Source organism: Tachypleus tridentatus, chromosome 8 (genome assembly GCF_004210375.1).
Source record: "Tachypleus tridentatus isolate NWPU-2018 chromosome 8, ASM421037v1, whole genome shotgun sequence".
Taxonomy (NCBI): Eukaryota; Metazoa; Arthropoda; class Merostomata; order Xiphosura; family Limulidae; genus Tachypleus; species Tachypleus tridentatus.
In genome coordinates this window covers 146469949-146489783 of record NC_134832.1, presented here as the reverse complement: position 1 = coordinate 146489783, position 19835 = coordinate 146469949, and positions in this window count along the sequence as shown.

The following is a 19835-nucleotide window of genomic DNA, read 5'->3' as shown; positions in this document are numbered from 1 at the left end:
AATAAAAGTCTGAAGTTATTATAATTTCATTGTATAGGTCACTGGTAAGCTGTGTTCTGCCTTCGTTTCCTTTCCTTACAAAATACATTAAACTGTTTAAAAGGGATCAGAGGAAGTTTAGTAAAATGGTACCTGAAATGGAGAGGTTGTCATGTGAGAAGAGATGAAGATCCTCAAAAATCCTTCTCATGAAAAAGAAGAGTTGTATGGGATCTGATTGAAGTGTTTAATATTGTAAAGGGAATTGATAATGTTGATGGATCAGTGTTTTCAATACTTAACAGTGAGAATTATAGAACTAGAGGACATAAATACAGGTTTAGTCAAGATAGAAACCATCTCCAGCTAAGAAAATTTTATTTTTTAAATTGGTTAGCCTACAGAATGGGTTGTCCTCTGATGTTGTTAAGGCAGTAAATTTGAGTAAGTTTAAAATAAAGCTTGGTAGTTAAATGAATGATAAGAGTTGGTTTTAATTTTTTTTACTAGTTTCAGTTTGACTTAGAGGATGGGTCAGACTAGATGACCAACAGGTTTCCTGTTACCCTTAAACATTATGTTATATTATATTATGCACGAAGTGAAGGGATACAGAGGTCACCAGAAGCAACATGTCAAGAGATACATCAGTTGTATATCACTGTTTTCAAGCTTTCATAGCATCCCAAAGTGAAAAAGTGAACAAACCAAGACGGAGATTTTCGTTCATTAGCATTTTTCATCAACAGGTGTAGAACCTACCCTTTTCTAGTAGTAAACATAATTTTATCATAACTTAACTGAGCAAAACCGTATTTACGATCTTTGACTGCCTATTTTATTGTTCTAAGCAAAATTTATGAAGCTTTAGAATACGCACTATAACCTACTAACCCACGTATGCCACCTTATAAAAATAAATAAACAAGTATTATAAAAAAAAATTACTGCATAAAAAAGCTGCGTAAAACAGGCTACTGAACTTACTAATAAGGAACCAGACAAGATAAAAATGAAACTGGACATATTACCTGATCGGCGAAACAAATAGAACCAGAATGTATAATCGTAAAGTGTTGCTATATTATAGAATAAGACAAAGTGAGAAATGTTTACCAAAAGTAATAAAATTATTTGTGTTCGTTTACTAATTAAAATGATTAAAAATATAGTATGAGCACAGGAAGCCGCTAAAACCTTTATCGTCTGTAGTGAGAAAGCTGGTAACGTAGACATTTTGTTATCCATGTAAAGTGGAGACAACATAATGTGCTATATGATCTTCAGGCGGATCAAGTGATATGTCCACTTCCATCCCTATATTGTTCCAGTAGCCGTTACTAGATACCATTTTTATTTAGTGATATTTTTCTTATAATTATTAAGTACATTATTTCTTTATAATTAAGCCCAAAGCTACAGAATGGGATATATGTGCTCTTACACCCACGGGTATCGAAACCCGGTTTCTACCGTTGTGAGTCCGAAAACACATAGCTGTGACACTGGGGGACAATATTATATTACTGTTATAAGCATTTTATATTATTACACTACTTTATAGTATGCAGTACCATATCCTGTTATAAGCTACATTATAGATTTATATTATCATGTTTATCATATCATTTTATAAATCACTTTACAGTATTATAGTACCGTATTGCGTTGTATATTGTATTACCATATCCTGTTATAAGTCAATTAGTAGTAGTATACTACCTAATACTCTGCTAGGTATTAGAGAATTGTAATATAAATACCTACTAATAGTTTTGTTTCAGCTTTTCAAGTTTATTTATTGAAAAGTAGTACAGAACATTTTGTGAAACCTCTACTGACCAGTAGAGAATCATTGTTTCTAAATTATAATATTACTACGGTTTTTAATAAATTGGTGTAATGTTCTTACTATCCATGCAGACAATTCCAGCTAGTCGTATCACTTTGTCCTCCGCTGGTACAGCAGTAAGTCTATGGATTTACAACGCTAAAATCAGGGTTTAGATTACCTTCGGTGGACTCAGCAGATTACCAATATGGTCGTGCTATAACAGCGTATGTTTTTTTAGACCAAAGCCACATCAGGCTATCTGCTGAGCCCACCGAGGGGAATCGAACCCCTGATATTAGAGTTGTAAATCGGGAGACATACCGCTGTACTAACGGGGGGCACGTGCTATAAGAAAGCACACACTTATCGCATTGTATTATCTAGTGTGTGTTTGTTTGTTTTTAAATTTCGCGCAAAGCTATACGAGGGCTGTCTGCGCTGGCCATCCCTAATATAGCGCTGTAAGACTAGATGGAAGGCAACTAGTTATCAGCACCTACCGCCAACTCTTGGTCTACTTTTTTACCAACAAATAGTGGGATTGACGTCAACATCATAATGCCTCCACGGCTGAAAGAGCAAGCATGTTTGGTGTGACAGAGATTCGATCTTGCGACCCTCGGATTACGAGTCGAGCGCCCTAGCCACCTGGCCATGTCGGGCCTAATATTATCTGTTATTAGCTATTGACAGGTCATAGAAAGTTGGTTACTTGAATGAGCAATCTAGATGTTTCTAGAAACGTATTAAGACATCAGCTGACGTGAACTGTATAGTTCATATACAGTAACAAACTTCAGCCAATAATAAGGATTCAGAAACATATAATAATAACTACGATATCAAACTTTATAATTATATCTGATTAAAAATGTGATATTTATGATTCTAAAATAAAAATCACTTTTCAAAACATTTTAAGTCTTGGTTCTTTAATAACTATTACATTTATGTTGATGAAAACCACGAGTATTTATGCGTGCTATCATATACTTTACGTAAATGAACAAAACAGGAGGGTTTTAAACAGAATTTAGAAAATGTAAAGCAGTCAGTGTACGTTCGACACGAGCTGGAAAGCTTGCAACAGGATACATTCCACGGACTGAGCAGACGACATTCATCGGTAGGCTTAATAATGTGTTTTAACATCCTGGATGTAGACACCTACATACATCTCACTGTCACTTGGCAACCTTCCATCCCACTTCTTATTTTCATTTAGCAGCCCTACCTCTCTCGACCTTATGAGATATGTAAGTTTTAAGTGGTTCATGCTCAAGAGAGGTTAACGAAACTACTTGAATAATCTTGAATTCAATGATCTCAATATACAAAAGATGAAAATGTTTTGCTCGTCATCTTGTTAAGGAAAGTATTTTAGAAACAAACACGCTTCATTCTGAACTTTACTGGTACATGTACATTTACAAACGTTGCAAGTATACTCTTAAATTTAAATTTGCAATTAGGGTAAACAATGGAATAAATAGAAGATCAAATATCTCAGAAGATATGCAGGTAGGTTATACCTGTACAAAAAAGAAATTGAACAGTTAAACTGGCGGATAATGAATATGTTAAAACAGGAATTTATGAATGGATACAGTTGCAAATTAAATTACTAATGAGGACGTGAAAATTTACACTTTTACACAAGTTAGAAGTTTGTCATAGATTCAAGAGAAGACAGACTGTTCATAGATTGAGGAGTCTAGAATTAGTATGAACGAGAATGATTTAAGATTCCAGGTTTGATCCATTAAATACAATACCTCTAATGGCAAGAAATACAAAAGTTGATATTTTAACATATTAGAAAAGGTAGAGTTATTTTTATGAATAGCTCACTTCCTCTTCTTTCAGGGTATTTTATTGTGAGTACCACTAATCCCACCCACTTTTCGGAGGATAAAAAATGTCCTTACATGTTGCCGACTTCTGCGGAACGTTAAATGCGATATTTGAACACTTAGACAAAGTATTTGGTGCTAAAGTAAAACAGAGAGAAATATTCTTTTAGGCTTAACCGCTTGAAGTTTTATTATCGTTTGATAACTGCACTTTCGTCTGTAGTTCACCCTCCTCCAGGTCGTGTTTCTCCTTATTTTATTGATCAGTTGTTTTCTTATTCTTTATTTTATCAAAATATATTCAAATAAATAACAATTATTTAACGATTTCGTTGTTTTTACAATGAATATTTATGTTGACCTTCCAACAATTCATAATTGCTTGGATTCAGCTTCTTGCATTTCATTCTTTTTTCTGTTTTGATAATATTACTTTAATTTATTCCCACCAGGGAACTTGTCGATGGTATTTGCTTTCTTTATCATCGTTATGGGTTCAAATCCCCGTCGTACCAAACATGCTCGCCCTGTCAGCCGTGGGGGCGTTATAATGTGACGGTCAATTCCACTATTCGTTGGTAAAAGAGTAGCCCAAGAGTTAGCAGTGGGTGGTGATGACTAGCTGCCTTCCCTCTAGTCTTACACCACAAAATTAAGGACGGTTAGCGCAGGTAGCCCTCGAGTAGCTTTGGGCAAGATTCAAAAGAAAGATAGAAAGAACCCTTCATCTCACATTTTTTGCTTACAGAATATTGGTAGAATGTCAGGTCAGAAGGATTCTGGATTTAGCTCCGTTACGTTACAGCAATTATTATTTTTTCTGGCTTAAACAGCCTCAAGGGACTAAGAAAAACAGTAATCCCCGGTTGTATGTATTACGAGTCATTACGAGTCGTTACGAGTCCCCTTTTGTTGTTGTTTTCTCTGTCTTTTCATCCAGCAAACCCCAAATTAAACTTCATATATTGCTTATGCCTACCATGATGAACGTTTAAAAAATAAAAAATACAGAGGCTCGGCATAGCCATGTGGTTAAGAGCTGGCGGCGGGTGGTGATGACTAGTTGCCTTCTTTCTAGTCTTACACTGCTAAATTAAAGGACGGCTCGTGCAGATAGCCCTCGTGTATCTTTGTGCAAAATTCAAAACAAACCAAACTTCTCTGTGCAAGACGAGATTCAGCCAATAAGGTTTTACTGAGACTAAATGAATAACCTGGAGTAAACCACCACGATACAGTAATTAATAATAGTTAGTGGTACAAAGGTTAAGGAAAATACAAAATAAAAATAAAAATTTTAAAAATATATTAATGGCAGTCAATACCTGTAGTATTAAGTAACAGGAATACTATGATTTATTTTTCCTGTTCCTGGGCAGAAGGTGTTATTTCCCAATTGCTTGTGCCTAACGTAAATGGAAAAGACCTATTTTTGTTTTCAAACTTTGCTTTTGTGACCTGGGAGCGTATAACGAAAACATGATGGCAGACTATATTTGGGGGCTGATACGTGAAAGTGATTTACATTACAGTCGCAAATCTCGAAAAACTTATCACTTTTAAACATTTTGTTCACTTTTGTATAACTTTAGTATAAATACATGTAAATCTTTATTCAAATGTTGTTTTATTCAGACCTTATGTAAATGAAAATGTGCGGATTTGCCGGCATTTTTGTTTGCCCTCACATCAGACATGTTATGAGAGACATGCGGTTCGAAGATCTGTTAGTTGGGCCGTAGAAGATTGCCTGAAAAGCCTTCAAAGACGTTGTTGACAATTTTCTTGGCAATTACAGAGCTCCACATTACGTTCAGCTGGTAGACAAACTTCTCAAAGCATAGAAAACAATGAAGTGCAGCATGTCACTCAAGATTCATTTCCTCCACTCACACTTGGACTTCTTCCCCGCAAATCTCGGTGCTGTCAGTGACAAACACGGTGAAAGGTTTCATCAGGACATTGTTACAATGGAAAAACGATATCAGGGCAACTGGAATCCGTCAATACTTGCTGACTACTGTTGAACACTGCAAAATGATGCACCGAACATTGAATACAAACGAAAATCAGGAGCAAAACACTTTTAATTATGTTGAACTTAATAGCGTATAACTAAACTAAACTAACGTGGCAGGGGTTCAGTTTAGAGAGAGAGAAATCCGAAGAGTTCTCTCTCCAACTGGGGTGTTCAGGAACTTTGTAGTTCCTCTTCGTCCCCTCGTGGATTGTTATTAGGATTAAGTGGTGGTTTTTTTATTATTATTATTATTTTAATAAATTAATTATCGTTATTATTCTTGACTTTTTGGGTGGGGAATGTCTCACTAAATGGTCTTTTGGGTGGAGGCAAAGGTAGCAGTGGAAAGAAGGAAAGGTCGGGACCTGTCTCGAAAAGAAAAAGTTGGGTAGATGTGAACATGAATGTAATTCATTCAAGTTCAGATCAAATCAAACGGCCCGATTCTGGGTCTGGCAAAAAGGTTGCCTGGGCTGGGATCTAGAAATCCAATGCCTGAAGATTTTGATGTGGGGGGAAACGGGAGTACCCCGAGAAAACCCACTTTCACCCGACAGGCGCCGAAAGTTTTGCCTGTCGTGTGCCCTGTACCTGAAAAGAAAAGGAATTCATGTTAATAACATAGTTTTTATGTATTTAGACTCTTTGTTGAGTGGATTGTGTATTTGAAACATAAACGCATTTAAATACGTTATTGCCAGTAAATAGTTAACTATCTATTTTTCAGAGTTTCTACGTGATGAAGCAAAACCAAAACTATATTTGTGCATACCCACCAGGTACCTGTCACAATCTTTTCAGGAAGCAAAACATTTAAAAAAAATGTTGTGCAATGTTATCAACCAGTGTGTCTAGCTAGCATGGTAATCTCACACTATATACTCTTTTATTGTCTTGTTCCATCACATCTGGACCATGTACCATCGTAAGAACCTTTTTGAAACTAGCATGAGTGAATATACTTGAAATAATATTTAGCTGTGTGGGTGTGGGATACAACAGAGGGAGATTTGAAAAGTCTACAAACTACACTATTAACTGATATATATATCAGACGTTCTATTCAACACTACTGACCATGATTTGAAAAGTCTACAAACTACACTATTAACTGATATATATATCAGACGTTCTATTCAACACTACTGACCATGATTTGAAAAGTCTACAAACTACACTATTAACTGATATATATATCAGACGTTCCATTCAACACTACTGACCATTAACAGGTTTGGCTTTCTTGTACTGTGACTGGCACGTTTTCTTTATGATCTAATGGAGAAATAAACGGTTGTTACCGTTCTCCAAAGACGCATCTTTTACATGGTTTTTGTGTATATAACTATATGCAATATCTTTTACAGCCTATTATTCTTAACATGTGGTTTTTGCATCTATTACAACATATATTATAATTCACTATAGTCTGCATGTGGTTTTCCCATCAAGAACAATACTTAATATATAATGTGTTATCGTTATTTTTCGCAGTCATTAAGGATAGCATCAAACAAAGTAAAATCTATGAAACATTTTGTAATATCTGGGCAACCTTCCCACTTAAATCACGATCTAGTGATTAGGGCATTCGACTAGTAATCTACGGATAGCATCTTCGAATTCCAAAACTGACTATGGTCGCTTTTTCAGCCTTGAAGGCGCTGTAATCTGACGGTCAGTCCTACTATTCGTTAGTGGTAGGTGGTTTTGACTAGCTGCCTTTTCTCAAGTCTATCGCTTTAAAGTTAGGGACATCTATCGCAGATATATTTCTAGTAGCTTTGTGAGAAATTGAGTGAACAATCAAACAATGTTACTTCAGTTTGCCAGAAATATTCGAAAAAGAAATCTGAAGATTACATAAGACATTTGAACGTCCTACATTACTTGTGAACACTGACATACTTTAAACATCACATGTTATCCTTGTTAGCGTTACCATATAACACAGGGTTACATATAGCTGCGTGCACTGGACCAAACAACCAGCCTGAAAACACCGAAGTAATGATAGGAAAACTCGACAGATGCGATCTAGTAATTCTAAAATAAGAAAAAAAGTTCATTTGTATTTAATAGTCAATGAAATATACAGTATACTTTATGTTTTTAACCTTTTTAAACATTTCTACTGTTATTTAATCAGAAGGAAATTTAAAGTTATATTTCAGAAGTTTGTTTGTTTTTTAATTTCGCTCAAAGCTACACAAGGGCTATCTGCGCTAGCCGTCCCTAATTCAGCAGTGTCAGACTAGAGAAAAGGAGGCTACTCATCACCACCCACCGCCAACTCTTGGGCTACTCTTTTACATTATAACGCCCCCACGGCTGAAAGGGTTAGCATGTTTGGTGTGACGGAGATTCGAACCCGCGACCCTAAGGTTACGAGTCTTAACGTGCCTTAACCACCTGGCCATGCTGGGCCTCGGAAAAAAGTAAACCTCAGGACAGAATAACATTCGTTAGGAACTATAAGTAAAAGTGTTTAATCTGATTACTGTTTACAGCTCAGAATGTCTTCCAGTTTCAACCTAAACCAGTATAATATCAGTAAGTACACGCATAAGAAGTTAGGGTTATAAAAAAAAACTGTTTCCAAAGGAGAACGTTGTTATACGTATGGCAAAACAATGGACACATGACCAAGATGGCGCTATGGAGATTAGAATACTTTATATGTTTTAACTGAGATAGTAAATGAATCTGTCGATTAGTGTATTGGTTGATGGAAAGCCTTGCAATATGTTAATCAACAATAGTTTTGTATCTGGCTGATCTGAAGTTAGACAGACGGACTGATGCAAACAGTACGAGGCAAAAACCTCCAAAAATAATGAGATTTACAGTCACCCTGATAACGGGATGTTTCTTTGCAAATTATTTGTGTGATAAGAGTTTAAATTACCTTTACTGTTGGAAACTTCTCTGCACAACATAATGTGAGGGTAATTAACAATTATGGGTATAGGCTTCAAACAAGATCACAAATGTGGGGTAAGACTCGCCTCAAAGGCCTTAACAACTTATTACCAGGGATAACGCATGCGCTACACGACCATTACATGAAATATGGAACTTTAAGAACAAAGATGAATGTAAATGAGAAGAACAAATTTAAGATGTAGTAGAGCAGAACTGGTTCGAATCAGAGGTAATGAGAAGAACAAATTTAAGATGTAGTAGAGCAGAACTGGTTTGAATCAGAGGTAATGAAAAGAACAAATTTAAGATGTAGTAGAGCAGAACTGGTTCGAATCAGAGGTAATGAGAAAAACAAATTTAAGATGTAGTAGAGCAGAACTGGTTCGAATCAGAGGTAATGAGAAGAACAAATTTAAGATGTAGTAGAGCAGAACTGGTTTGAATCAGAGGTAATGAAAAGAACAAATTTAAGATGTAGTAGAGCAGAACTGGTTCGAATCAGAGGTAATGAGAAAAACAAATTTAAGATGTAGTAGAGCAGAACTGGTTCGAATAAGAGGTAATGAGAAGAACAAATTTAAGATGTAGTAGAGCAGAACTGGTTCGAATCAGAGGTAATGAGAAAGAACAAATTTAAGATGTAGTAGAGCAGAACTGGTTCGAATCAGAGGTAATAGAGAAGAACAAATTTAAGATGTAGTAGATCAGAACTGGTTCGAATCAGAGGTAGTGAGAAGAACAAATTTAAAATGTAGTAGAGCAGAACTGGTTCGAATCAGAGGTAATGAGAAGAACAAATTTAAGATGTAGTAAAGCAGAAGTGGTTCGAATAAGAGGTAATGAGAAGAACAAATTTAAGATGTAGTAGAGCAGAACTGGTTCGAATCAGAGGTAATGAGAAGAACAAATTTAAGATGTAGTAGAGCAGAACTGGTTCGAATCAGAGGTAATGAGAAGAACAAATTTAAGATGTAGTAGATCAGAACTGGTTCGAATCAGAGGTAGTGAGAAGAACAAATTTAAAATGTAGTAGAGCAGAACTGGTTCGAATCAGAGGTAATGAGAAGAACAAATTTAAGATGTAGTAAAGCAGAAGTGGTTCAAATCATAGGTAATGAGAAGAACAAATTTAAGATGTAGTAGAGCAGAACTGGTTCGAATCAGAGGTAATGAGAAGAACAAATTTAAGATGTAGTAGAGCAGAACTGGTTCGAATCAGAGGTAATGAGAAAAACAAATTTAAGATGTAGTAGAGCAGAACTGGTTCGAATCAGAGGTAATGAGAAGAACAAATTTAAGATGTAGTAGAGCAGAACTGGTTCGAATCAGAGGTAATGAGAAGAACAAATTTAAGATGTAGTAGAGCAGAACTGGTTCGAATCAGAGGTAATGAGAAGAACAAATTTAAGATGTAGTAGAGCAGAACTGGTTCGAATCAGAGGTAATGAGAAGAACAAATTTAAGATGTAGTAGAGCAGAACTGGTTCGAATCAGAGGTAATGAGAAGAACAAATTTAAGATGTAGTAGAGCAGAACTGGTTTGAATCAGAGGTAATGAGAAGAACAAATTTAAGATGTAGTAGAGCAGAACTGGTTTGAATCAGAGGTAATGAGAAGAACAAATTTAAGATGTAGTAGAGCAGAACTGGTTCGAATCAGAGGTAATGAGAAGAACAAATTTAAGATGTAGTAGAGCAGAACTGGTTCAAATCAGAGGTAATGAGAAGAACAAATTTAAGATGTAGTAGAGCAGAACTGGTTCGAATCAGAGGTAATGAGAAGAACAAATTTAAGATGTAGTAGAGCAGAACTGGTTTGAATCAGAGGTAATGAGAAGAACAGATTTAAGACGTAGCAGAGCAGAACTGGTTCGAATCAGAGGTAATGAGAAGAACAAATTTAAGATGTAGTAGAGCAGAACTGGTTCGAATCAGAGGTAATGAGAAGAACAAATTTAAGATGTAGTAGAGCAGAACTGGTTCGAATCAGAGGTAATGAGAAGAACAAATTTAAGATGTAGTAGAGCAGAACTGGTTCAAATCAGAGGTAATGAGAAGAAAAAATTTAAAATGTAGTAGAGCAGAACTGGTTCGAATCAGAGGTAATGAGAAGAACAAATTTAAGATGTAGTAGAGCAGAAGTGGTTCAAATCAGAGGTAATGAGAAGAATAAATTTAAGATGTAGTAGAGCAGAACTGGTTCGAATCAGAGGTAATGAGAAGAACAAATTTAAGATGTAGTAGAGCAGAACTGGTTCGAATCAGAGGTAATGAGAAGAACAAATTTAAGATGTAGTAGAGCAGAACTGGTTCGAATCAGAGGTAATGAGAAGAACAAATTTAAGATGTAGTAGAGCAGAACTGGTTCGAATCAGAGGTAATGAGAAGAACAAATTTAAGATGTAGTAGAGCAGAACTGGTTCAAATCAGAGGTAATGAGAAGAACAAATTTAAGATGTAGTAGAGCAGAACTGGTTTGAATCAGAGGTAATGAGAAGAACAAATTTAAGATGTAGTAGAGCAGAACTGGTTCGAATCAGAGGTAATGAGAAGAACAAATTTAAGATGTAGTAGAGCAGAACTGGTTCGAATCAGAGGTAATCTACCGTTTATCTGCAAACAAGTTAAATAATTGCTGGTTTCTAAGTAGTGAAGGACATTCAAATGGAAATAAGGTTGTATTCTTGCATTTCTTAAAACAATTCTATAAGAGATTATAAAACAAGGATTTGTGTAGACTATGAAGCAGAGAAAACGTAGCATGAACACTGTGTATAGAATCGAAGATGAGTCTGCTTTTAAAACAAAACCTATATCATTTATCATGAATCAAGTGTTAATGTCAAGTGTGTTTATGTAAAATGCCCGTGGATGGATAGGATAAATGTTGATATCGAACTGATATTGTTTGTTAAATATGAAAATAGTGTATCTACTTTTCTAGGCTTGCAATAGTGTATCTACTTTTCTAAGCTTACAATAGTGTATCTACTTTTCTAGGCTTACATTTATTTTGGTTTTACACCTTTGTTTACACCACCAATTAGAGCGATTCAAAATTAGTTTGGCAACACCTTTTATATATCATTTAAACCAAATGTCATTTCTAAGGTCGTCTGTGAGTTGATGTCAAATACCTTGACAGTTTGTACAATTAAAAAAGAGACAATTTTTGAAAATAACTGATATTTTACGATTTTTTAAAAACAGCACAATAAATATTATGAAATCACAAAATACCAAATTGCCTAGCCATTCATTCATCCATCAATAAATATGAGATCCCCAAAGTTAAAAACAATTAATTTTTAGAGAAAGTGAACAACCAGCTAAGTTTATTTAAATAAATGTTATTTGATATATTGAACATCTTCTTCTATTGGTAATGATAAAGAACAGTTAATTATTGTACAGGCCAGGCGTAGCCAAGTGGGTTAAGGCGATCGACTCGAATCCCGGTCGCACCAAACATGCTCGCCTTTTCAACCGTGTGGGCGTTATAATGTAACGGTCAATCCCACTATTTTCGTTGGTAAAAGAGTAGCCCAAGAATTGGCGGTGGGTGGTGATGACTAGCTGCCTTTCCTCTAGTCTTACACTGCTAAATTAGGAACGGGTAGCACAGATAGCCCTCGAGTAGTTTTGTGCGAAATTCAAGACAAACAAATAATTAATGTACGAGATCATCCAGGGCTTAACAGAGATTTATTTGATTGTTTGAGCTGAGTTTCCAGTATTATATATCCTCATATGTACCGCTGTGCCACTAGAGGACATTTGATAGAGGATTTGAACGTCTAACTAAAATCCGGCATAGCTGTTATATTTAAGGATTAGCCAATCCTAATTCAAATAACAATGTTTTGTATGAAGAAGTAAATTTAATACAGAAAGGAAAAGCTAGCAATGCAGAAATATCATAAATTAACGGAAATTAATTACAATAATAATATGGAACAAATATAACATACATCAAAAATACTGAATTGTAATTCCAGAGAACAGAATTTTCATGTCACTTATTCCTATTTTTATTAATATCTTAAGAAACACGTGTGTGAGTATGAAAATGACAATTTATTTCATGAATATTACTGATGAAAAACTAGTCATTTTTAGATCCAATAGAGTAGTTAAGATAGCTTACTGTGAACTAAATGGGAAACGTTCCTGAGTGAGTTCATAAGGCAAATTATTTGTAACACTTCCACTACCGTTTTAAAATTATTATTAATGATTTGGAGAAATTAATATTTACAAACTTCTAAAGCATTTTAAAATAAAACTCATATACAAAGATGGAATATTGAAAAATAGGATAAAATTTGGTTTAAAGCAAATAAAGCATATCAAATAGTCACACAAATGAAGCATATCAAATAGTCACACAAGTGAAGCATATCAAATAGTCACATTAATGAGGTGGAAAATTTTCTCTGGAAAAGGACAATATTAAAAATCTCAGTTAATGTGCTCAATGAATTAACAACAATAAATATTATAAGATAAGATTTCAAGAGCGTTTGACTAGGTACAGTTTCAAATCGTTGTCATTTTAGATCTTAAAACATTTTCATAGAACAAATAATCAACTCACATAATGATTACACGAGACTAGTGTTTTTATAACGAGACGTGCAATTTCCAACTTCGCGAAATTTTTATTCTGTTCATGTAGATTTGCAATAAGGGTCACGTTTCACCTCCTTTTCATGTGACAGAGAACTTTATTTTTCTTCATTCTTAGGATTCAGAGATGACGTCAAGAATACGTCACACGCGGATCTAATGCACTGGCGCCACCTATATAAGTATAATAGTACTGTCTGTTATGTGGCCATGTAAATGCTTCGCAGGTTGTGGATGGACTATTTCCACCAAGGGAAACTGAACCCCTGATTTTAGCGTTGTGAGTCCACCGACTTACCGCTGTATCGGAAGGGGGGAAGGACAAATTTTAAACAAAATTGTTACGGAGGCTCATTAGGTTCATGGGGAAATACATACAAATTTTCGATTTTGCATTTGGCGGTTTTATGAGTGTTTTTGCGGAGTTTTTTTTAACCACTACTTCACCCCTGTTGATGGATTTTCACTAAATTTGGCCTGACAATTTGATGGTTCAATGAGGAGATATATATCCAAATTTACGATTTCATATTTTTTGTTTTGCTATTTTTATAGGCATTTCGGGGTTTTCAACTTATCTATCAAGGAATCAACTTTTCATGTTCTAAGATAACCTTTCATTAATCATGAATTTACGTAACTTCCATCCAGGGTACAGGCTACCTGCCAGTATTGTTAAAACGTCATTACGGTATGGAATGCCTTTTTTAAGCTGGCGAGACATAAGAATACATATTATCAGTTTGTATTACCAATTATTAATTTAATCTAAATTTGTAAAAAGGTAAGATTTAAATAAGTTATTTTTTAGTTTTATATTTATTATTCACAGTATGAGTTTATAATGTAAATAGTGAACTGAATCTAGATATGTAAGATTATAGAATGTAACGTAGGTTATTTTTGGTACCGTACTCGTTAAACACAAAATCAGTTACTATTGAAAATCTTTAGTTTATATATGAATTTCCCAAATGTTTAGGTTTATTTACACATATATATTTGCAGATCTATAAGAGTATAAAACTTAAATCAAGCTATTTTTGGTTTTAAATGTTTTTATGTACATGGCAAGTTTATAATGTCAGTTGTTAAATGAATCTTTCTGTATTATACAGTGGTCCGTCCCCCGCTAGTAAAGCGGTATGTCTTCAGATTTACAACGCTAAGATCAGGGGTGCGATTCCCCTCAGTGAGCTCAGCAGATAGCCCGATGTTGTTTTACTATAAGAAAACACACATACACACAGAGTGGTCCAAAATATCTTTCCTATTTTACAGTTTAATAATTAAATAAGTAAAGAAATACAGCAATGCAATTTTCAACAACTTGTAACCAACTGATGTAGTTTATATTGACATGTCAGTAGACATGCACAACTAGTAGCTCTCACCACGTGTAACCAACATTCGGTTTTCTTCTACGTTTATTCAACTATGTCATCAGTAACAGTGGAGATGGCGTTCGTTATCATGGTGTTAAGCTTCAGGATGTTTGCTATAGGTTTTAGATATATGATATCCTTAACATACCCCTATACTTCTTTTTTTGTACTTATGCTGTAACACAGCCACTGACTGAGCCTTTTCTTGCACGGTTACTATTTCATGATGTAATATTACTCACTGGAGTGTAAAATAAATATCACAATAAAAGCTGTTTGAGCTGAACTATAGGATATTGAAAACTACATGACTATATTTCCATTGTTAATTAGGTATTAAAGTTTAAAAGATAATATTACACTACCTTATCTTACATTTTACTAATGTATATTTATATTTCCGAACTCTTCTAAAGGCCACTTTTAAAGGGTAAATATACTAATTTTTAATATAAATGTATTCAGTGATTTACAAATGGAAATTATTGAGGTAATTTCCAGTATATTACAGGAGAGGGGACCACCAGCGGTTTCCATCAACTGAAGATAACACTCCCCACCTCCCGAGAACAAGCAGCGTGTAATAACGCAAGAGGTCATCTCACCTACCGACACTAAGTTAGAGAAAAAAAAACCCATCAAAACCTTCGGTAAACGAACAGTTTAGGGACCATAACAGACAGAAATGTATTTTCCTAATTACATTCGTAATCGTACACCGTTTCACATATTCATTTAATGCTTACAATGTCAGATTCACGAATATTAATATTATTAATTGTCTATGGTTATTGCTCAGATAGCTATAGAAGTTTAACTTTAATATCCAGTTGTTCTATTTATTTTATAGGACTGATTATTTAACAGATTTCATAACACAGGGATACGACAGTATTGTTTCGTCTAAAGATTTCTAAAATGTTTACTGTTAGTGAGCTGGAAGGAGGTAGAAACATAGCGCGTTGAGCGTGATTTTTATGTCTGGAAATTTCATAAAAATCCAGGACAAAAAAAATTGAGCCATATCAGAAGGGGTGATAAGCTGGAGTGTACGGCTGACTTAACATGTTCGTCAGTTAATAAGTAACTAGTGCATGACATAATTAATGAGTAGCCAATAATAAATTAATTAATTAATCTGCTACTGTTAGCTCTTTCGTCATCACTCGTTCAGTGTTATGAATATTGACTTTATATTGTGTTTTGACGAAGAAGTAAAACTGTAAAATGAGCAAGTAGAATTTCTATTACGTGTCGCTTATTGTGAAAATAGGCTTATAGACTAACACTGGCTATTCTAAACGTAGACTTTTAAGTTTAAGAAATAAAAGTTTTTTTTTATTTCATTATGTGGACTGATTGGACTTTCCATTATAATATTTACTGAATAATCGAAAAGAACTATCCCAACAATATAAATCATCAAAAATATAGAATACGGACTTAAAGGATGGATAAGATCACTTCACGATAACAGAAGTTAGCTGGATGAAGTTGGATCAAAGTGGAACTATAAAGATGTTCTTTGAATTAAGACCAAGACCCGGGATGACCAGGTGGTTAATGGACTCGACTCGTAATTCGAGGGTCGCGGGTTCGAATATCCGTCACACTAAACATGCTCGCCCTTTCAACCGTGGGAACGTTATAATGTTACGGTCAATCCCAATATTTGTTGGTTAAAGATTAGCCCACGAATTGATGGTGGGTGGTGATGATTAGCTGCCTTCCCTCTACGCTTACACTACTTAGTTAGGGACGGCTAGCGTAGATAGCGCTCGTGTAGCTTTGCGCGAAATTAAAACAAACAATTCATACCATCAGTAGACTACAGAACTGTTCTCTGATTTCAGCTATCAGTGGACCTAGACAAATTCTCCATAAATGCAGGCAAACAGAGAGTCTATATAGTCGTTCTGTTTGTTCAGATCCACAATGGGCCATACATTCTCTCCATGAATTCAAATAATAAACTTATACAGGTGTTCCATGAATTCAGATCAACAGTGGGTTTATTTTTCTATTTTGTGAATTCAGATTAACTGTAGGCATATACAGCTGTTCAATTACTTTATATAAACAGCGAACCTGTACAGCTGTTCAATTAATTTAGATAAACAATGAATCTGTACAGCTGTTCAATTAACTTAGATAAACAGTAAATCTTATATACGTACAAACGGTTGGTACGAGTAAAGAAGGCTCTATGTAGAGGAGCGAACAACATAACAATGAAACAAAACAAAAACTCAACATACTAAGAAACCAAATAAACACAGCCATAAAACTATGCTCACCAGATAAAATTAACGATGAATTAGACAAAATAAAACAATACTTCATCAACATCAATAAGTTTCCTCCACAAACCGTAGAAAACATTATACGCACACACCTAGACAGAAAGCAAATTCAACCAACAAAAGTAAATATATCTCACGAATCAAAAAATCACGAAACCATATACTGCTGTATACCATATATTCCTGACATCAGCAAACAAATAACCAACATTTGACAAACTAGTAACAACATATGACATTCCAGTTAATACCAAATTTATTCAAAAACAAGGCACAAAACTAAGGTCTATACTATATGAAACTACAGTGACAAACACCACACCAACATTATTTATAAAATACAATGTGATAACTGCCACGACTTCTATATTGGAAAAACAAGCAGAAAAATGGAAACCAGATTCAAAGAACATAAAAAGTCACCTTCACACGTTTTCGGACACTGCAAGTCAAATAAACACAACATAACCATAGAGAACACTCAAATACTAAATAAATAAATAAACATAAACAAACGTAAAATTAAAGAAACCTTACTTATACAACAACTCAAGCCCAAAATAAACCAATACAAATGAATGCCTTTATACCTGTATTAATAAATATAATCCAGCATCTAGGTACGCCCTCTACATTCCTACACTCAATTACACAACCGCCTTCAAACATGTGGTCAAGTATCGGTCAGTTACCTCTTTCTTTCTTTGTGAACCTGATGATGACCGAAGAAGGTCGAAACGTTGTTCGCTCTTCTATGTAAAATATTTTCTCAACCCAAACAAGCCGTTTTTGCATATAAACAGTGAATCTATACAGCTGTTTCTTGAGTTACAACAAGCAGTGGGCCTACACATTTGTTCCGGGAATACATACCAAGAGTGAGCGTATACATTTGTTCTAGAAATTCAGAAAATAGCTGGTCAGTACGCCTGTGTCCTGAATATTATTACACTAACGTCCTATTTGTAGAGTTAAACATACGTAGGTGAGTTGAAATGTATATCTGGCTTCATAACGTATACTACAGAAGATGCAGTACAAATACAAAACTATTGGTCAAAAATGATGACTTGTTATTGACTCTTTTGAAAATATTTACACAATGATGCAGTTTAATTAAAATAATTGTAATTGAAGATAATGTAAGTGTTAGTAACAACTGCGGTGCTAGTTACTGAAAAGCTGTTGTTCCTAGAGGTCTGGATTACTATTATGGTGTTAGTGACTCTCCAAAACTCCTGCTAGATAAGGTTTTGGTTATAACTATGGCAAAAATCACAGATATTTGGGTTACCATTATTGTGTTAATGATTGGATCACTATTGTTACTACAGGTTTAAGTCACTGTTATTGTGTTAGTAACTGGATCACTGTTACTGCTAGAGATTTGGGTCACCTTTATTGTGTTAATGACTGGATCACATTGTTGTGAAAGGTTTTGGTCATCATCAATGATTGGTCGACTACTGCTACCACAGTACCAATGAGAAAATTGCACTACTTTGGTCAAAAAATAATAAATAAAGTTATCTTCACTCTTATCTATAATATTTTTATGCTACAAAAGAACGTTATAAAAATTAAGATATTAGCTTAACGTGTAAAACAAATAAAGAATGAAGTATATTTCTTTCAATAACTAGGTGTGTGTGAGTTTACTTATAACAAAGCCAAATCGGGCTATCTGCTGAGTCCACCGAGTGGAATCAAACTCCTGACTTGAGCGTTGTAAATCCGTAGACTTACTGCTGTACTAGCGAAGAACCTAGGTTTGTTTGTTTTTGAATTTCGCACAAAGCTACTCGAGGGCTATCTGCACTAGCCGTCCCTAATTTAGCAGTGTAAGACTGGAGGGAAGGTAGCTAGTCATCACCACCCACCGCCAACTCTTGGGCTACTCTTTTACCAACGAATAGTGAGATTGATTGTCACATTATAACGCCCCCACGGCTGGGAGGGCGAGCATGTTTGGAGCGACGGGGATGCGAACCCGCGACCCTCAGATTACGAGTTGCACGCCTTAACACGCTTGGCCATGCCGGGTCCAAAGACCTAGGTAAGGGTATTTGCATTTCATATTAAATACGAAACTAAACTTTAACATAAAAATCGTTAAACGTTTTATCCTTTTCATGATCGATCTTTTTTAGTGTTATTAGTAATAAGTTAGCTTAAGGACTAGTATTACAAACTTGTAGATTTAAAATAATATAATAAAATTTAGGCTTAAAAGCTGTTATCATAGTATTGTGATTTGATATCATGCGGAGAATATTGTGAAAATTTTCAAGTTAACTTGTTTTGTATTTCACAAAATAAACGCAAATCATGTATTAAAACATATTTTGTTTCTAAGAACTTGCACCAAATTCCTTTTAATAAATTCATTAAACAACGGATCATCAAATTGACCAAAATTTACCACACCAAACTTTCACATCACTTAAACTAGCGAATATCCACCTTTTGTTGTTTCAATATGAATGTCACCTATCAAGACAGAAGTAAATTTAAGGAATTAAAATGCAATAAATTCATGGTTCGATTCCTCACCAGAGTGACCAGTGTCGTTTTGCTGCTATGAAACAAACAAACAAGCAATTGAAATTTAAATTAAATATTATAAGTAAGGCGGCAGCACTGTCTATGTAGTAATAGTCCACATTGTTCATTTAATGGTATTATAAATATCTCTCCAATAATGTTTCCTTTTATAATAATATATATGTAATAACTGAGTCACAAGTTATGATAATATTGGTAAATATCAGAGAAAAAACGTTTGGAATTTTATTTTTATTTCTTCTGCGTTTTTGTTTATTAGCCCGTCAGAAATAATCGGACAAGTACTGTTACGCCCATCCCAAACCAATAATATACCCTAACTACACATTTTGTAGCAAATTGA